The sequence below is a fragment of the Oncorhynchus clarkii genome, chromosome 12 (genome assembly GCF_045791955.1).
Source record: "Oncorhynchus clarkii lewisi isolate Uvic-CL-2024 chromosome 12, UVic_Ocla_1.0, whole genome shotgun sequence".
Lineage (NCBI taxonomy): Eukaryota > Metazoa > Chordata > Actinopteri > Salmoniformes > Salmonidae > Oncorhynchus > Oncorhynchus clarkii.
Genome location: NC_092158.1, coordinates 41,602,397 through 41,624,283, shown reverse-complemented (window position 1 = coordinate 41,624,283; position 21,887 = coordinate 41,602,397).

Here is a 21,887-nt window from a genome sequence, read left to right as displayed (position 1 = left end):
ATATGTAACTTCTTAACTGTCACATTTGGACCTGTGTTGCTCTGTTATGCGGAAACAAGCATATTTCTTTACACTTGAGTTGTCCTGGTCTTGTTAGTATACAGTAACTTTAAAACTAACTAATGACATGTTGCAACTCTAACTTGCAGATGAGCCAAGGAGGAGGATAGATGAGAACAGCAGGCCAGTGGAGCACTTAGAACAGCAGCAGCTGCAGGGGCAACTGGTAGAGAAAAGAGAAAAGGAGGATTTAGGTGACCCGGACACAGGCCCAAAACAAGTTAAGCGACCCCAGTATCCCCTTGACCGTGTATAATTGCAAAACTAAAGAGACACACCGCAAAAGACAGACAGAAACAGAAGAATAGGTGAAGGAGAGAGACACACCAGACAAGACACAGAGACCGCAACAGAATAATAGGATATGATGGAGAGAGACACCAAGAACAGCACAGGTTATAACAGAAGAGGACAGCCAGCAACAGACAAGACACAGAGAAAGTGACTGAAGAGGGCAGATGGAGAGAGAGAACAGAGGTGGGTTGAGCACACAGTAGACTATCACTTCAAGTTGCTCTATAGATTCTAATTAGTTGTATTTATTTGTACAGATAACAGGTGAAATAGAGACAGTTAAAAAGTGAAAAATGGTTTACAAAGAATTTTCAGCTGAGGTGAAAAAGTCTGAAATTAAAACAATTGTTTACTTTTGGGTCGTTTCACTAATTCAGTGCCTTTTGAGAAGTGTAACTTTTGATTTCACCTAATTGTAACATTCTGTCATACAGAGCACATGTTCAACTTCATAAAAAACACGTTTTCCCATCTCAAGAGAAAAATAAAACTTGTTAAACTCTGAGTTGTTTTTTGTGCCCTGTACAGGGCCTGTTGAGTTTGGGGCGACAGGTAGCCTAGCGATTAAGCGTAACCGAAAGGTTGCTAGTTTGAATCCCAGAGCAGACCAGGTGAAAACAATCTGTCAATGTGCCCTTGAGCAAGGAACTTCACCCTAATTGCTCCTGTATGTTGTTCTGGATAAGAGCATCTGCAAAATTAGGGGTTTCCAAAACTTTTTCACTCCAGCATTGGGGAACATCCCACACCCCAAACCAGACATAACTGGTTCCAAGTGACCAAGAGATGTCATGTGATCTGCTACCATCTAGTGGACAAATTGGGAATCAGACGGGGATATATTTACATCAATGGATAGCTTTCAGCTTTCTCCTCATATGTCTAGTAAAAGTATCCAGACCCTTTGGATTTCTTCAAATTTTATTCTGTTAAAAAGTGGGATTAAAATTGTATGTATTTAAATGTATTTAATTGTAATTTACACAAAAATGTATACAAAAATAAAAATGATTAATAAGTATGTAGTAACTCAAATACAGTCATTGCATAAGTATTCAGCTCCATTCAGCTACATTGTTAGAAACACCTTAATCCACAGCATCGATTACAGTCTTTTTGGGTAAGTCTCTAAGAGCTTTGCACATCTGGATTGTGCAATATTTGCCCATTATTCTTTTCAAAATTCTTTGAACTCTGTCAAGATGGGGATCATGGCTAGACAGCAATTTTCTAAATATTACTTAAGTAAAACTAACCAATCAGGAACATTCACTTCCTTATTGGTAAGCAATTCCAGTGTAGACCTTTTGTAGTAGGTTATTGTCCTGCTGAAAGGTGCACTCCTCTCCCAGTCTCTGGTGTGAAGCAGACTGAAGGTTTTCCTCTAGGATTTTACCTGTGCTTAGCTAATTCCCGTTTCTTTTTATCCTGAAAACCTCTCCAGTACTTGCCGATGTCAAGCATACCCATACGATCATGCAGCCACCACCATGCTTGAAAATAAAGAGGCAGTTAATCAGTGATGTGTTGGATTTGCCCCAAACAAATCCATTTAGGCCAAAAAGTGTATTCCTTTGCTGTGTTTGCTGTGTGAGTCGCAACAATGTTGTTGATCCATCCTCAGTTTTCTCCCATCACATCCATTGAACACTGTAGCTGTTTTAAAATCTCCAATGGCCTCATGGTAACATCCCTGAGCAGTTTCATTTTAATATATAGATTTATTTTAACCTTTATTTAACTAGGCAAGTCAGTTAAGAACAAATTCTTATTAACAATGACGGCCTTGGAACAGTGGGTTAACTGCCTTGTTCAGGGGCAGAATGACAGATTTTTACCTTGTCAGCTTGGGGATTAGATCTAGCAATCTTTAGATTACTGGCCAAACACTCTAACCACTAGGGCACCTGCCGCCCCATTCATGTCCTGCAGCTCAGTTCAGAAGGACAACTGTATCTTTGATGTGTCTGGGTGGTTTAACACATAATCCACAGCATAATTATTAACTTGATCATGCTTAAAGAGATATTCCACATCTGATTTGTTATTGTTACCCATCTAACAATCACTGCACTTCTTTACAAAGCTTTCTAAAAGCTCCCTGGTCTTTATAGCTTAAAAATCAATACTTGACCGAGGGACCTTACAGTATGGGGGACAGAGGAAGGGTTAGTCATTCAAAAATCATGTCAGCCCCTATTATTTCACACAGAGTGAGTCCATGTAACTTATACATGATTTGTTAAGCCAAATTGTACTCCTGAACTAATTTAGGCTTGCCTAAACAAAGGGGCTGAATACTTATGCAACGGCTATGTTTAAATGTTTATTTTTATATATCAAAAAAAAAATATCTATATATATATATATATATATATATATATTTTATAGTGTATTTTGTCTAGATTGTAAAAAATACCCCTTTTTCTCTCCAATTGGTAGTTATAGTCTTGTCTCATCATTGCAACTCCCGTACAGACTCAGGAGAGGCAAAGTTCGAGAGCCATGCTTCCTCCGAAACACAACCCAACCAAGCCGCACTGCTTCTTGACACAATGCCCACTTAACCCGGAAGCCAGCCGCACCAACGTGTTGGAGGAAACACTGTACACCTGGCGACCTGCACCCGGCCCGCCACATGAGTCGCTAGTGCGCGATGAGACAAGGACATCCCCGCCGGCCAAACCCTCTCCTAACCCGGACAACGCTGGGCCAATTGTGCCCTGCCCCATGGGTCTCCCGGTCTCAGAATCTCTAGTGACACAGCTAGCACTGCCTTAGACCACAGCGCCACTCAGGAGGCTTGTGTAGATTGTTGATCAAAAAATTACAATTAAATTCATTTTAATGTGAATTTGCACATGTCTAGAGTGCCACCATTAGGTAAAAGATTTTGGAACAGTAATTGGTGACATATTATCTCTTATTCCCCAACACGGAAACAATTAGGGAACATGCTGTATCTCGGGCTCTGTAAGCGTCAGTGTTTCTGACACCAAGCATGTGTTTGTAGGAATTACAGTTTTGAAATTGGCAGGTAGCCTAGTGGTTAAGAGCATTGGGCCAGTAACTGGAAGGCTGCTGGATCAAATCTCTGAGCTGACTTGGTGAAAAATATGTCAATGTCTACTTGAGCAAAACCCTAATTGTTTCTGTGGTCTTCTAGATAAGAACTTCTGCTAAATGAAAAAAACTGAAATGTACTTTATTAGGGTAGCATACAATATTATACGTTGTTTAGAAAAGGCCACCAGAGAGAGTAAGAGTTTAACAGATTTTATGTGCCAAATAAAGTAACAGGGTTGACGATTTTATCTTAAATCAGCCATAATTCCCATTGTGACAGGTGGAATGGAAGCTTGTTGTGTGCAATAGGGGCTGGTAATAAAATGCAAGCTTCACAAAAAAAAATAAAAAAAATAAGTCTAGCCTGTCTATCTATGGGCAACATTGTTGAAGTGTTATGCTCCCTCAGTTTTCCAACACAAACCAGAAAATGGCAACAAAAAAATAGAACCAGCTCACCTGCTTTTACACAATGATTTGTTCATGTTTTATTTGAAATAAATATACAAAATGAATAGTTTCACCATATTAAAGCAAGAATTCAGTTCACGTAACAGGGTTGACTTCAAAAAGAGTGACAGGCAAGTGAATCACTAATCAGATTATTATTTATTTAATCTTCAGAAATGACTTTGTCAAAGCAACGTAACTAGGCCTTTACAGTAATGGTGAAACCTGGAGAAATGTTGGGGTTAAAATGTTCCTAGAGGTGACAAAGGGTTGATGGAGGGACATGTCAAAATGCCAAATTTTGGCACTTTAGCTATTTATTCTCCATGTGGTCTATAGTAAAGGACGCTTCAATTTCTACTAAAAATTTCAATGGGTCACAAAAGGAACCCATTCTGTGGACACGACCCTTTTACACTTTACAATCAGTATAGGACGAGAGAGGAGGCTAGACAAAAGAGACAGCAACATACGACACAAAGACAGTGGTGGAGAGAAGCAGAGTAGGGGTGGAACACACGGTAGATGTATCACTTAAAGCTGCTCTACAGTTTCCAATTACTGCACAGTGTGTGTGTGTGTGGGATTCTTTAAATCAGCTTGGCTCATTGGACAGGTCAGAGTCTACTGTATGTCCAACGTTTGAGTGGTATGGAGGTTTTTGGCAATACACTTTAGATGTATGTGTTACAGAGTAGAGTGTTCCAGAGTAGAGATCCTCAGTAGCTACTGTAATTGAGGACCGGCAGTGTCTGTTGTGGCAGGTGGGAAGGTGCAAATTACAGTGGGGAGAACAAGTATTTGATACACTGCCGATTTTGCAGGTTTTCCTACTTACAAAGCATGTAGAGGTCTGTAATTTTTATCATAGGTACACTTCAACTGTGAGAGACGGAATCTAAAACAAAAATCCAGAAAATCACATTGTATGATTTTTAAGTAATTCATTTGCATTTTATTGCATGACATAAGTATTTGATCACCTACCAACCAGTAAGAATTCTGGCTCCCACAGATCTGTTAGTTTTTCTTTAAGAATCCCTCCTGTTCTCCACTCATTACCTGTATTAACTGCACCTGTTTGAACTCGTTACGTGTATAAAATACACCTGTCCACACACTCAATCAAACAGACTCCAACCTCTCCACAATGGCCAAGACCAGAGAGCTGTGTAAGGATATCAGGGTAAACATTGTAGACCTGGACAAGGCTGGGACGGTCAATCACCCTCGGTCTGGGGCTCCATGCAAGATCTCACCTCGTCATCAATGATCATGAGGAAGGTGAGGGATCAGCCCAGAACTACACGGCAGGACCTGGTCAATGACCTGAAGAGAGCTGGGACCACAGTCTCAAAGAAAACCATTAGTAACACACTACGCCGTGATGGATTAAAATCCTGCAGCTCACGCAAAGTCCCCCTGCTCAAGCCAGCGCATGTCCAGGCCCGTCTGAAGTTTGCCAATGACCATCTGGATGATCCAGAGGAGGAATGAGAGAAGGTCATGTGGTCTGACGAGACAAAAATAGAGCTTTTTGGTCTAAACTCCACTCGCTGTGTTTGGAGGAAGAAGAAGGATGAGTACAATCCCAAGAACACCATCCCAACCGTGAAGCATGGAGGTGGAAACATCATTCTTTGGGGATGATTTTCTGCAATGGGGACAGGACGACTGCACCGTATTGAGGTGAGGATGGATGGGGCCATGTATCGCGAGATCTTGGCCAACAACCTCCTTCTCTCAGTAAGAGCATTGAAGATGGGTCGTGGCTGTGTCTTCCAGCATGACAACGACCAGAAACACACAGCCAGGGCAACTAAGGAGTGGCTCCGTAAGAAGCATCTCAAGGTCCTGGAGTGGCCTAGCCAGTCTCCAGACCTGAACCCAATAGAAAAGCTTTGGGGGGAGCTGAAAGTCCGTATTGCCCAGCAACAGCCCCGAAACCTGAAGGATCTGGAGAAGGTCTGTATGGAGGAGTGGGCCAAAATCCCTGCTGCAGTGTGTGCAAACCTGGTCAAGAACTACAGGAAACGTATGATCTCTGTAATTCCAAACAAAGGTTTCTGTACCAAATATTAAGTTCTGCTTTTCTGATGTATCAAATACTTATGTCATGCAATAAAATGCTAATTATTTACTTAAAAATCATACAATGTGATTTTCTGGATTTTTGTTTTAGATTCCGTCTCACAGTTGAAGTGTACCCATGATAAAATTAGACTACATACTTTGTAAGTAGGAAAACCTGCAAAATCGGCAGTGTATCAAATACTTGTTCTCCCCACTGTACCTGAAAAATATAAAATCTCTCAAAGTGCACCAAATTCATACATTTAGCTGTTGAAATGTATTTTGCCGTGGGAGGATGCCCTCTACGCTACTGGCTTTGGGGTAAGCCCCGAATGTCTTCAAATCCTAGATACACCCCTGGCGGCAGCTGTAACTCAGGGGAAATCGCTCTCCATATTCAGTCTGTTCCCAGACCAGCTGTCTGCCTCAGGGACGTAAGCATCCCAGGACACTTCCTAGGGGTTATCCCCCAGAGCCAACCAACAAGATGGCAACCACTTGTTTCTTCCCCCTCACCAAGGGAGAGGTCAACTGTGTGTGGCATGCTCAGTGTGACTATTGCACTGCATCTACAGCATCTACAGCATTTTTTTGGCAAGGTAATTGCCACCAAACTGGATTAAAATGATTTGATTATACCTGGGCGTATTGGGTACAACAGTGCGATTCCACACATATCAGACATGTTCTATTTCTCTACTGAAGGATCTGACAATCCCTGAAGTTATTTAGGATGACAACGTCACCTTGAGGACTTTTGAATTTTGTCGATCTCAGTGCCATAGCAGACTCATTGATGTTGTCGTGTTTGTGTCATAAATAGAATTTGTGTGAGGAATTGAGACATGTTGACAGATGGTGGCCCAGTGTGTGGGAGAGAGTGTGAATGTAAAGTGAGAATACAGAATAGGGTGAGAACTGTTCAAGCCTTGCTATATTCATCTGCTTTATGTATTGAAAGAACATAATTTTCCCAGATTCCAAAAACTTTAAACTTAAAACTATTTTAATTTAATTGATCTATAACCTACCGTAAATACAGAATGAAAGCTATATGTTTTTTTTCAGTCATCTTTGTCCCCATGCAGTAGGCTAACTTTGAGAACCTATAGGAGCGAGTAAATATTTTTACGCTTGTGTTGTTGATTTAAATAGTCTCCTGTTTCTTTTTCTAGGTGAAAATCCATGAGGTTCCAAGTACCAGAGTGTCCGGTAGCTACTCAGAAATTTGCTCTTAATAACCTGATCAACAGTTGCTAAGAGCGTTTGACAAACTACCCAGGGATAAAGGAAATTAACTTACACTTGATCCTTGGAATTAGGTTATGTGGTGGTAAATGTGGTTATGGTGGTATAAAGATGGAGTCCTCACAAGGTTTAAACAAGAAGACACTGAGTGATGGTGCTTGTCATGGAATTAAGGGGTAATTCCATTTATTATAGTGGCCAATGATTTCAAGTCTGTATGTAGGCATCAGCCTCTCTGTGCTAGTGATGGCTGTTTAACAGTCTGATGGCCTTGAGATAACTGTTTTTCAGCCTCTGGGGTCCCAGCTTTGATTCACCTCGCCTTCTGGATAATAGCGGGGTGAACAGGCAGTGGCTCGGGTGGTTGTTGTCCTTGATATTTCTGGCCTGCCTGTGACATCGGGTGCTGTAGGTGTCCTGGAGGGCAGGTAGTTTGCCCCCGGTGGTGCGTTATGCATACTGCACAACCCTCTGGAGAGCCCTGCGGTTGTGGGCACTGCAGTTGCCATACCAGGTCGTGATACAGCCCAACAGGATGCTCTCAATTGTGCATCTGTAAAGGTTTGTGAGGGTTTTAGGTGACAAGTCAAATTTCTTCAGCCTCCTGAGGTTGAAGAGGCGCTGTTGCGCCTTCTTCACCACACGGTCTGATTCCCTAAGAACTAGAAGCGAGGCAGACCTCTCTGTCGGTGCCATCTTTACTTAGCAACGGTTGTGGCTGAAATAGCCAAATCCACTAATTTGAAGGAGTGTCCACATACACTATATTTACAAAAGTAAGTGCCACAGAGTTCAGTGCTTAGAACAAGGCTTGATGACCCTTAGAATAGAAGCAGAAGCCCAATACCTCCCATGTGATCCAGTGTCCAGAGGTCACTCTCTCCCCTTGTATCAGTTGTGTGAAGGCCCAGGGTCATTGTCATGATGACAGTATAGGTCCCTACAAGTCTGTTATGGTTGCTCGGAGTACAGGGTCTTTATTGCTAAGAGCATAGTGTGACAGAGGGGGGAGAAAAACCTTTGTGTAAGGATGTGGGGGCCAGGGCAAGCTTTTGGTGTTGCAGTCCCAAGGGAGAAGCTAAAAGCCATGACAAGTACCATCACTCAGTGTCCTCTTGTTTAAACCTTGTGAGGACTCCATCTTTATACCACCATAACAACATTTATCACCACATAACCTAACAAACGATTTACATTTGGGTGAAAGGCCAATATACTCCCCTAGTTTACAAGTTCTACTTTTAGATTTTCATAAAGTGCACAATGTAGAGAATTTCCAGGCCTGGCATCTACAGTGATCGTGGAGGGAGTAAAAAAGGGACTGAATGGTGTGAGAAACTCAGTGTCAGAATTAATAGAAGGAGAGGCCATCGCTGTCGTGAGCAAACACTGAATGTCATAAATCTATTCAGTACAGTATCACCTGAAGCAATACTGAAGAGCCGGATCTCTAACAATGATCCACAGCCTGTACTTTTCGAAAGACTTTACTAACAGAATCACAGAGAAGTCTTTCTGTTTTCTCTATAAAAAGTCAAGTCTGTGAATGCCAATGGACAGAGGGTATAAAATGTCACGTATACATCCCCATTTTGGTAATGCTGTACGGAACAAAATGTGCATCTAATTTTTACTTTGATAATGCAACTGTAAGTGAGGTGTTTCAATGAAACACGCAGACCTGAAGACTTGTGTTAGACCGGTGTTAATGCTTTAGCTCTGCAGGCTAACACTTTATTGGAGTGAGCACACAGACAACCCAGGTTGTTGCACATGATTTGTATAGTATGCCATTAATGTCTCATGTTAATTTAGCACTTAGAAGTTGCTGTTCTATGTAAATATAGGCAATAACCATAACATTGTCTGAAAAGTCTTCTACTCCCCATGAGCCAAACAAAATGAAATCTTGATAGAAATAGATCAGGCTAGCAGGATGGAGGAGAGCTCATATTTAACTTATTTAAACTTCTAGTATACATGTCATTTGACGACTGAGACCCTACTGTAAACCACTACATGAGCATATTTCATGGTTTATAACAAATTACAATAATTGTCGACAATACAATTTTATACCCAATTGTTACTCTTCAGTATGTTGGTGTGTTGAAATTTCAGTACACTAAAAGTCTCCGCCATTTCATACTGAATGCATCTAATAGTACTGAAAGGGGACAGTACTGCAAGCAGATAGATGGAGTTTCAGACAATTGTATAAAAATTCTGAAAGATTTAAAACTCAAATCGAGTTTCTGAAGGTCCCAGTTATGAAACTTCAGGACCCATAGGAGCCTGAAATCTAAATATACTTCACAGTATGATGTATAAAACAGCCTTTGCCAGAGGTTTTCGATAATAGTTCTGCTATCACAACCATTACACTACGATAGCCTACAATACACATGTGGATATGTAGAGGTGAACCGCACACTAAACTGTTTGCCCATCAAAGGTAGAGTTGCCATGAACATAGTTCCCATTGACAGATGCCACTTGCCAAAAGAGGCTCTCTTCAAAGGGCAGTCAGACTGTGATCCCCAATATTTAAAAGCAAACATTCTAGGAACTCACTGCTCCAACCAACAGCAACAGGACATTGGGGCAGTTAGGGTTATGAAATAAAAACAAATCTAAAAAGTTTTGATTGACGATACATGTACCAAAATGCACAACCTCCTTTACTGTACAGTGAATGGAATCCCAGTTTCTCAATGATTCAAAGGATAGGTCCAAGGTTCATCAATCCAACTTGACTGTTTTTTTGTTTTGTGTACACTGACTCTTCAATTGCAGATACGTCAGCCAGAACCATTACATTCTCTTCAGACCAGTGGCACATTGATTTGTCAATGCAGCAGTGAAAATGCATTGTTGCATTTCTTTCTTCGCCACTGTTGCAGCAGAGAGAAAGGCTCAACACAACTTCAGAAGAGAGTACATCAACTCCTCTGTCACCATTCATTCATCAGGTTTGATACTTTGGAAACAATTTCCTCAAAGGACCCATGCTTTCTAATAAGAGATATAATGGATGCAAGGAAAGCGCCAGAAACGTTTCATTCCTGTCACAGATAGCTGTGGCATTCCACACAGAAACTAGCCCTCCCTGTTGTAGCTAGTGACTGAACTGACCGGAAACATTTCCTCCTAGCTGATTGCCACATCAGCCCGATGAAGCACTAAGCTTAATCCCTTCCTGGAGGCTAGGGTGGCGGGGTCTCTCTGCTTTGACTCCAGCCATCAGGGAGAATTAATACTGAAAAGAACCATAAATCGTTTCCACTGGAGGCCCGGACATTTTCAATTTGTCTCTTCACCTTAGGGTGGACAGTAAAATGCGGAGAGTGGCTGTCTCGTCGTCACTGTAATTATCCTTGGGAGACTGACAACTTGATACGTGAGACAATGGATCAGTGTCCAGTTATTGTTTTCCTCTACTCCGTAACAGCATCAGGTCTCCATTAAAGTGTAGGTAATTGTTTAAAGTCGGTGAAACTATGAATGTGCTGTGGCACATAAAACAGTGGTTTAGCGAGTGGATATTTTGAAGTTCATGCTCGGAAATAAGGAGTGAGCTGGAGAATGTTCCAGTAGGTGGGTTCAAGCTTGACTTTAAGGACTGTTTGCGGTTGTGTGTTCAAGTCAGTTCATATTGGTCCTGATATTTAAGTATCAGGTAGGAGTACAGCAACAACCTCTTATCTCATTGTAAAAAAGCTGGTAGTATCGCAAACTAACAATGTACACACAGTACATACAATCAGGATTTGGTAGGTTACTTTCAAAATGTAATTCGTTACCGTTTCTAGTTACCTGTCCAAAATTGTAATCAGTAATGTACATTTTGGACTACCCAAACTCAGTAATGTAATCGGATTACATTCAGTTACTTTTAGATTACTTTCCCCTTAAAAGGCATTAGAAGAAGACAAAAATGTATGTTACCAATTGAATGACATCTACTGCAGGATAAATCAATGTTAAAGTTTACGTAGCTGGTCATATGGATGTTACATTTTACTTTATGGTTTGGTTATGTAGGCTTCTTCTAACCCATCACTTTCTACTACATAATACGATTCAATTATATATTTACAATAATATATATCATTTATAAGTCCAAAAATGGATGTAGCAAAAACAGATTGCCCCTTTACATCTATCAAAAGTGTACGAGTTTGAGCATGTGTCCATTAGGCCTATGGATTTTGTTTTATCAGCATGAATTGGATTAAGCAATAAAACCCCCATTTTTATTCCATAGGCTGGGATTCACACTATGCAGCTGTTGCAACAGCACCTTTTTCACTGGCTGTCCACTGGTTTTAAAAACAAGGATAAATAGGCATTTTAAACTTCTTGAATTTAACCATCTGGTTCAAATACACATTTAGATTTGTGAACAGCCATCCACAACAGCCCCAATCCGAAATGTGCAAATACCTAAATGAGAGAGCAGCAGTGTGATTCACATCAATGCGCTATTTGTAGATATCAATAATAAGTGATATTCGTATCGTCGTAGACTACACAACTGCTGTCATCCTTACGTTCAAGCATTTATTCAAGTTTAATCATATTTGGATGCCGACAGCAGTCGCACCATTGTAAGACATATTACGAATAGGCTTTTGTAGGCTACAGCACAAGCTCTTTTCCCACGATCCTTCAAACACATTTTGGTGCATCATCATAGTGGTCTCTGACTTGTGATCAGACTCGCTCAGGTGGAACAAATTTTAACTTGCGCCTTTTTTCAATGCTGATTTGAATGTCATTGAGAACACAGAGAAGTGTCAAAGATTTCTCGCAAACATCCTTTCTGAATTTAAAAGTAATCATCTAGTTTTTCAAAAGTATCTCATCTAATTACAATGTTTTTTGCTGGTAACGTAACGGATTACAGTTACCAGTTTTTTGTAATTCCTTGCATGTAACAGATTACATGTAATTTGTTACTCCCCAACCCTGCATACAGTATATATAATATTTGCATTGTGTCAAACACAGTGGCGATTTTAGCATATAAATCTTTGTGGGGCAAACAAAAAATATTTTTTTGGGGGGATGCATGCCAGTAAAGCCACTACACAACACTAAACAATACACGAATTGCACTATAACGGTGACAAACGTCGTGACCAAAAACTGTTAAGGCCCTACAGCAGTCCCAACACCTTACCACTGAGAGACAACTGGCAATCAGTGCAGCCTTGTCTGGCAGCGAAACAGTTAATTCAGCCTTATTTACTGCCTTTTAAATAAACATAGCTGATATGGCTGACTTGCTTAAACAAATGTGGTTTCTACTGACAATTGAGATGTACAAACTATGGCATAATGAGACGACAAGCTGATAAGAGGCCATCCGCAATTTCGATTAAGACGTGAATGATCGAGCTAGGACGGACGTAGTTAATATAACTATTTGTTCAACACTTTTGAAATGTACAACGACATAATTCAGAACATGGGCCGTTCTTACAGTGTTCTCCCTGTACACCAAGTCAGAACTGTAAATAAATACGGTATATAAGAGGGGCATATAAGCAGATAATGAAAGCTCTTACAATATTTGATGATTATATTTTTCTATAACAGGTTATAGGCTAAATGTGCACCACCAAGTCAGAACAGTAGGTGAAATTAAGAGGGGAAAATAGACCAAGTTATTAGGGTGAGGCACATGGGCTACTAACAGCTTACTACACAACATACACTTAGTATTACTTTCTTAGCTACAGTATACATAACTCCCTGGCATATTACATAATTTATGCAGCAGCATACAAGACATTTTTGGACTCACCTTGTTGTGCTGTGCTCACTTGAAGAGGAAGGTGGCGCGGCTGTACATCGTGGGTGTAACGTAGACGCTGGGAGTCGAGAAGCATTTGGTAAGATTAATATAGCAACGAACATCGACCGATAAAACGTAGGACTAGCGTCTATACATGATCAAACAGAAACAATACTACCTGGGGAAGCCAGGTGCACGTAATGATTCCCAGTTGTAAATCAGCAACTCTGAACTTCGGAGGGGAGGAGCAGATGTGACAGTACCCCACCCATGCGCCAGCTGCAAGACAACGTCGGCCAGAGGAATGGCCCCGAGGGCGAGGAGCGGGCCGGTCGGCGAAGATGGAAATCACAATGATGTTGGGATCCAGAATGTCCTCCACCGGAACCCAACCCCACTCCTCCGGGCCATACCCCTCCCAGTTCACCAGGTACTGGAGTCGACCCCCACAACGTCGGGAGTACAATAGGGATCTAACGGCATAGGCAGGAGCTCCTTTGACGTCCAGATGGGGGTCGTGGGGGACAGCATCAGCCAGGGGACCAGGAACCACCCACCTGAGAAGGGAGACATGAAAATAAGGTGCGGTACGGTGTTCACTGGGAAGCTGTAACCTATAAGTCACCTCACTGACCCCCTGGAGAACCGCGAATGGCCTCACAATCCGGGGGCTCAGCTTCTTGCAGGATAGGCGGAGTGGGAGGATCCCGGTAGAGAGCCAGACACGATCCCCAGGATGGAACAATGGAGTCTCATTACAATGGCGGTCTGCCTGCTCCTTCTGATGGTGGACGGCGCGCTGGAGTCTGACGTGTGCCTCGCTCCACACTTCTGCACGTCTGAACCACTCATCAATCGCAGGAGCGTCGGTCTGGCCCGGGGTCCACAGAGCCAGAGTTGGCAGAAAACCCAGAACACACTGGAAGGGAGTCAGCCCGGTGGAGGAGTGACTTAACAAATTCTGGGCGTACTCCGCCCATGGAAGGAATCGGGCCCACTCTCCCTACCGGTCCTGGCAGAGACTTCAGGAACCTCCCCATCTCCTGGTTCATTAACTCCACCTGCCCGTTGGACTGAGGCCTATACCTGGAAGTGAAGTTAACCGTGACCCAGAGCTTCTCCATAAAGGCTCTCTATACCCGTGATGCAAATTGGGGCCCAAGATCGGAGACTATGTCCTCCGGAAGGCCATAATGCCGGAAGACCTGCTTGAATAGTGCATCAGCGACCTGGAGACCAGAGAGAAGAATAAAACGATAGAATTTAGAAAATATATCCACAACCACCATAATGGTGCTGAAACCGTCAGAGGGGAGATCAGTGATAAAGTCAATGGATAGATGAGACCAGGGACAATGAGGCATGGGAAGGTGAAGGAGTTTCCCTTATGGAGCGTGTCGGGGACACAGAGCAGAAGTTGATGTAGCGAGTAACATCCTGTGCCAAGGTGGGCCACCAATACCTCTTGGAGAGGGATTGAATAGTATGGGTGATCCCAGCGATGACAGCTGTGTGTGCCCAGGTCAACGGGTGCTCCCTTATCACTGTGGGAATGTACAGTGCCTTGCGAAAGTATTCGGCCCCCTTGAACTTTGCGACCTTTTGCCACATTTCAGGCTTCAAACATAAAGATATAAAACTGTATTTTTTTGTGAAGAATCAACAACAAGTGGGACACAATCATGAAGTGGAACGACATTTATTGGATATTTCAATTTTTTTTAACAAATCAAAAACTGAAAAATTGGGCGTGCAAAATTATTCAGCCTCTTTACTTTCAGTGCAGCAAACTCTCTCCAGAAGTTCAGTGAGGATCTCTGAATGATCCAATGTTGACCTAAATGACTAATGATGATAAATACAATCCACCTGTGTGTAATCAAGTCTCTGTATAAATGCACCTGCACTGTGATAGTCTCAGAGGTCCGTTAAAAGCGCAGAGAGCATCATGAAGAACAAGGAACACACCAGGCAGGTCTGAGATACTGTTGTGAAGAAGTTTAAAGCCGGATTTGGATACAAAAAGATTTCCCAAGCTTTAAACATCCCAAGGAGCACTGTGCAAGCGATAATATTGAAATGGAAGGTATTATCAGACCACTGCAAATCTACCAAGACCTGGCCGTCCCTCTAAACTTTCAGCTCATACAAGGAGAAGACTGATCAGAGATGCAGCCAAGAGGCCCATGATCACTCTGGATGAACTGCAGAGATCTACAGCTGAGGTGGGAGACTCTGTCCATAGGACAACAATCAGTCGTATATTGCACAAATCTGGCCTTTATGGAAGAGTGGCAAGAAGAAAGCCATTTCTTAAAGATATCCATAAAAAGTGTTGTTTAAAGTTTGCCACAAGCCACCTGGGAGACACTCCAAACATGTGGAAGAAGGTGCTCTGGTCAGATGAATCCAAAATGGAACTTTTTGGCAACAATGCAAAACGTTATGTTTGGCGTAAAAGCAACACAGCTGAACACACCATCCCCATTGTCAAACATGGTGGTGGCAGCATCATGGTTTGGGCCTGCTTTTCTTCAGCAGGGACAGGGAAAATTGATGGGAAGATGGATGGAGCCTTATACAGGACCATTCTGGAAGAAAACCTGATGGAGTCTGCAAAAGACCTGAGACTGGGACGGAGATTTGTCTTCCAACAAGACAATGATCCAAAACATAAAGCAAAATCTACAATGGAATGGTTCAAAAATAAACATATCCAGGTGTTAGAATGGCCAAGTCAAAGTCCAGACCTGAATCCAATCGAGAATCTGTGGAAAGAACTGAAAACTGCTGTTCACAAATGCTCTCCATCCAACCTCACTGAGCTCGAGCTGTTTTGCAAGGAGGAATGGGAAAAAATGTCAGTCTCTCGATGTGCAAAACTGATAGAGACATACCCCAAGCGACTTACAGCTGTAATCGCAGCAAAAGGTGGCGCTACAAAGTATTAACTTAAGGGGGCTGAATAATTTTGCACGCCCAATTTTTCAGTTTTTGATTTGTTAAAAAAGTTTGAAATATCCAATAAATGTCGTTCCACTTCATGATTGTGTCCCACTTGTTGTTGATTTTTCACAAAAAAATACAGTTTTATATCTTTATGTTTGAAGCCTGAAATGTGGCAAAAGGTCGCAAAGTTCAAGGGGGCCAAATACTTTCGCAAGGCACTGTAGATGCGCTCAGGAGGACCGGAAGTGGGAGTGGGTTCCCTCTACAGAACCTGTTGAATGTCCACATCTACGTCCCAGACCACAGGGGCTACAACATAAGAGGGAACAGGAAAACAGGTCCTCCGGCATTCGGGTGACCAGTCTGTGATTCTCATCTTCAACCATGAGATGGTGGGGTTATGGCGTTGGAGCCATGGGCCGAGGCTGATCTTGTGAACGGGTGCACTGGTGATAAAGGGGATGTTTTCCTTAGGACTGGTGAGTGGTGTGGTGATGTGCCTGATGGTTCTGGATCCTAGTGGCCGATTGTCAAGGGCTTGCACTGGAAACGGAAGGAGAGAGGGTATGAGGAGATGTTCAGAGAGTTCCTCGCGGCACCGGAATCCACTAGCGCTGTGAAACAGCACTTGAGAGACTGCCAGCTAGTGTGAGCGACACTAAAAAGGGTCTAGCAGAAACGGATGAAGATGGCATACTCACACCTGTCCCAGGCGGTGGAAGATCACATGACCGTCCCTCTGCTCTCGTGGATCCTGAGTTGGGACGTATCGGACACTGCTGGAGCTGGTGCCCTCCTTGACCACAATAGAACAGAGCCCCAGCTGTCTCTGTCTGTGTCGCTCTGCCACGGGGAGGCGTGTGAACCCTACCTCCATAGGTTCAGACTCTGTTACAGATTGTTCACTGAGGGAGGGAGAGAAGCGAAGTGGGTACCAATGCTCCTGAAGTAGATTGTCCAAACAGATGGCCATTGCGATGAGTGCATCCAAGGAGAGGTTGTCGACATGCCAGTTCCATTTTGATCTCCTCGCGCAGTCCTCTTCAGAATAGCGTACTTGGAGAAGGCGCCTGCTCATTCCACCCGCTGGATGCTGCTACTGTCCGGAAGGTGAGCATGTACTCGGCAGTGGCCTGGTCATCCTGCCGTAATTGCAGTAGGCGCTTATCCCCCTCTCTGCCCTCTGGTGGATGATCAAAAATACATCTGAACAGAGCCATGAGCCCCTCATACGAAGCCAGCTCTTTTCCCTCTCCCAGATGCTCGTAGCCCACTCCAACGCCCACCCAGTCAGCAGAGAAATAACCATGGCAACCTTGGACCTCTCGTGGTGGGGGTTCCCATCATATGCATAAAATAGAGAGAGCACTGGAATAGGAAGCCGCAGGATTTAGATGGGGTTCTGTCATATTTATATGGGAGGGATATGGGAGGGACAAATGGGCATCGCTGACCTGGGCAGACTGCTGAATGGACTGATGTGCTGGCTCAACTGGTGGAAGATTATCCTCTGCTAGTGGAAGGCAACGTCTCTTGGGCATGTTCAAGACGTTGAAGACTGCGATGAACCTCTTCCATGGCAGTCCCCAGTTGAGCCAGCTGGTTGTGGTGTTTACGAAGTAGGTATCCCTGTTCGTCGACCGTCTGGGAGACCGACTGATTTCCTACTGCTTCCATTTGGTGAGGCAGTATTCTGTAATGTAGACGTGGAGAGCCGAGGTGCAGGTGGTAAGTATAATATAACAACAAACATGGAACGATACATTGTAGGCGTAGTGGCTTGCCATGAACAAACATAAACAATATTGCCTGGGGAAGGAACCTAAAGGAGTGCCAGATAAAGGGCCGGTAATGAGTGAGGTAATGGAGAACAGGTGTGCTTGATGATGAAGTGCAGGTGCCCGTAATGATGAAATCCAGGTGCACGTAATGATGATTCCCAGGGGAGGAGCGTGAGTAGACGTGACAGTGGGCACATTTTGTCATCAAACTGTCCTCAAAGTCTGGCATTCTCTGGATTTATGGTGTGTTCAAGACAACTGGGAACTGGAAAAAAAACAAGCTTGAATCATGATGATCTTCAGGTCGTAGCTCTAGAAAGAGGCCCGAGTTCCCCGACTTACAATTCCGAGTTGGATGACCGTTCCAAATGTATTTTCCCAGTCGAAGCTAATTTTTTCCCCAAGTTCCCAGGTGTCTTGAACTCACTGAAGTCATATTTCCCAGTTCCAAATTAAGTTGTTTGGAGCGCGGAAGAAATCATGCTAGATTGACAGCTTGGCCAATGTTGAATATGTATCATTTTAAGCTGAGAAAAGAGACCCTTAAACCCACAATTGGGACCACACACCCACTCCACTGAATAGCAGGCTGGTGATTGCTTTGCAATGCTTGCAGTTAGCAAGTTGAATTTGTTGAATTTGCCATTTCCAACTTCTTGTGTAATGTTTATGTCTAATGGCCGATGAGCACCGCTACATTTTATCTATAATTTCCTTCATTGTTTCTCTTCATATGACAAGGATTAAAATTAGATTGTCGACTTGATTCATGATGATAACTGCTAACCAAGATTTTGAAAGTATGATGTTGACATGATCAGTCCAATCAAAGCTACTGTAGATATAACATGATTTTACTTCCTTTTATCTGTGGCCAATGACCTTGAGCCTTCTTGGATGGGCACTTCTAATGTAACTCTATGGCAGCACCCAAGGGGCTTGAATTTTGGAGCTCTACCCTTAGATTTGCCAGTGACGTAGTGTCCCCATGAGTGACAGAACACTGAGCCAACCACGGCGCAACTAGAGAACATTACCAACCCCTAAGCTCCGTATTTTCCACTGGCTGCTCCACCACCACAGAAAGCACTGAGCTAGGCTGAAACACCTGCATTTTGGAGCTGCCTTACAAAAGAAAGAAAAAAATAGACCATGTTTGTATCAAGGCTTTATTAACTCAATGAATTGTTGTTGTTTTTTTACATTGTTTCCAAACTGATATGTGACACGTATTAATGCCAAAATAACATGCACCCCCCCCCCCCCATTGTCTTTTTTTTAGCAAAGAATTTGCCCCACCTGCCCAGAATCACAGGTCACCACTGCTCATATTATGTCATGTTCTCATGATTGCAGACTATTTTTCAGTTTTTGCCAGAAAAAAAGAGTTTCCTGCAGTCTGAACAGCCAAAAAGCACATGGAATCAGATATTTCATGTCACATTTCAAACCTCCTTTATACGCTGTTTGAAATCAGACACAAATCTGATTCCTGGCATGCAACTTGTGTCTGAATTGACAAGTCTGATTTATTTGCCCATAAGTGGTTTTTAAGACTATTATTTGGCATGTATTGATGCTTGCTAACAACTCTGTTGACAGTTTGACAAGAATGTGTGGTAACTAACTAGCTTGTTAATTGTTTACAAACAAATTAGTGAATGCGCTAGAAAGCTAAACAGCTACCTAGCTAGCTAGTTGGCTGCTGTGCTTAGCCAAAAAGGACTTGTTTTGAAAGTTGGATCATCTTATCCTTTGAGGCTTTAAAAGTGTTCTTACACTATGATTTTGAACATTCTAAGGAGCTGGGAAACATCCATGGCAGGCATTGCTGTCACCTTAGCTTGCTAATAATCAACTTCTGAGTGATAGGAAGCACCACTCCAATCAGCCTACACCACTGTGCACACACCAATTGTTACTATGACAACTAGTGTAGCCATGTCAGCAAATTACTGTTCTCTGAACACACACAAATCCGATTTGGTCACTTGTAACTTGCTGTTTGGACAGTCAGTATTCCAAAATGGATTTGAAAAACAAAACTGATCTGAGCATTAAGGCCTGCAGTGTGAACAAGACTTTAGAGAGATAATTTGACAGCACAGTATAAACAGGCGGATATACAAAGGATTAGTTTCAAACATACAATTCTTTCCTGAGGAAACCGGAGAGAGAGAGAGAGGGAGTGAGAGAGAGAGAGAGAGAGAATTAGAGAGAGAGGGAGTGTGAGACAGAGAGCTCAGCATTGGCAATTTATCTGCCAAATTTCATCTACCAAGGTTCTTCTAGATCAATGGCCATGAATCAGAGAGCGATAATAATGTTTCCCATGACAGCAGCATCAATAGCCAAAACAAAAATCATCCAATAAATTGGTTAAGTATGTTAATTATGAGTAATGCTTTAATAAACAAGCAAAGAAAACAATAGCCAACTTTATCAAGGCAAAGCCCCAGTTAATGTTTTGCATCTCGAAAATCATAACCCTAACACTACATGAAGACAGATAATTGTAAAACTATGATAATTGGTCTGCTGATTAAGCTAATTGAGGCAGTCTTATCTGTTCGGTTAGCTGTTACCGTTATGACTGTGGAGTTATTAATTGTTATTGACTGTTTCTGTTCTTTTCTCAGAGTCAAAGGCATGTTCAGTTTAAGGGAAGGTTTTCCTTTAATTGAATGTCCTTGCATTTAATCTGTGACTGGCAATGCTTCTGTGCCTGCTGCCAAGGAGGTTTTAGGATAATTCATGAGAACATATCCTCAAGGCATAGCCGCGTGAAGTAGGGGTGGTGAAGTTGCTGCAGCACCATCTGATGAATTGAAACACATTTGCCAATATTATAATATTACTCCTGTCTGTAGAGACATCAATAAAATACCAGAGAGCAAAAATTTGGGACGCAAGCATGAACAGCTTGTTGTGTTGCGGCCATATAAACATAATCCGTAGAATGGCCTTGGCACCTCTAACCCTAGCCATTTGACTTGTAAAGTCATTGGTACACTCTTCATGGGCACGTCCGTTCTATAGATTATATTCCATGATTGCGGCTGTCAGTAAACAGCAGTTATAATCGGCCTATCGCAAATTTCTGAATACAATTGCGAAAAAACGTTTGGAAAGCAAATGTCTACTGCTGAAAAGAGAAGACTGATCAAATCAAATCACATTTTATTGGTCACCACGTGTTTAGCAGATGTTATTGTGGGTATGGCGAAAATCTGTCTGTAGAAGTTACCATTTTTTTTCTCAACAACTATGCTACTCAGCGGTAATAGCACTGTTTTTCCAAGTTGACTGCTTCTTAAATTGTTTTATAGCCTCAATATTTTTGTTTTAAGTGTTTTATTTTAGGCGTTTCATGGGTCCAGATCGGGAAAATTAGTCTGCAGATTTGCACTCTGTCACAGGCGCAGTGCGAGACCTGTGGACATATTTATTAATTGGATGGTTCACCCATCAATCAGGTTCCTGTTTTATATATCTGGGCATTACAATTAACAAAGATTTTACATTTAAAATACATGCGGATGAGCTAGTTAATAATCTAACTTTTTTTAAATACATTTTAGTCATTTAGCAGACACTCTTATCCAGAGCAACTTACAGTTAGCGCGTTCATCTTCAGATAGCTAGGTGGGACAACCACATATCACAGGCATAGAAAGAACATCTTTCCTCAATAACGTAACTATCAGTAGAGTCAGAGCTAGAAGGAGGCGGGGTGGGGTCAAGTGCAAGTGCTGGTTATTTAAAAAAAACATTTGAGAGGGATTCGAGGTGAGGAGGATTATTTTAGATACTGTTTGAAGAGGTAGGGTTTAGATGCTTTTGGAAGATGGGAAGGGAAGCTGTCCTAGCCTAAGGGGAAATTGGTTCCATCATTGGGATGCCAGGACAGATTAAAAACTTGGACTGGGATAAGCAGGAGGGTTGGGAGGGCCAAGAGACCACTCAAGGACATTCAGAGACTTTTTCCAAAGCCACTCTTGCTTTGTCTTGGCTGTGTGCTAAGGGTCGTTGTCCTGTTGGAAGGTGAACCTTCGCTCCAGTCTGAGTGCTCTGGAGCAGGTTTTCATCAAGGCGCTCTTTGTATCTTCCCTCGATCAAGACTAGTCTTCCAGTTCCTGCTGCGGAAAAACATCCCCACAGTA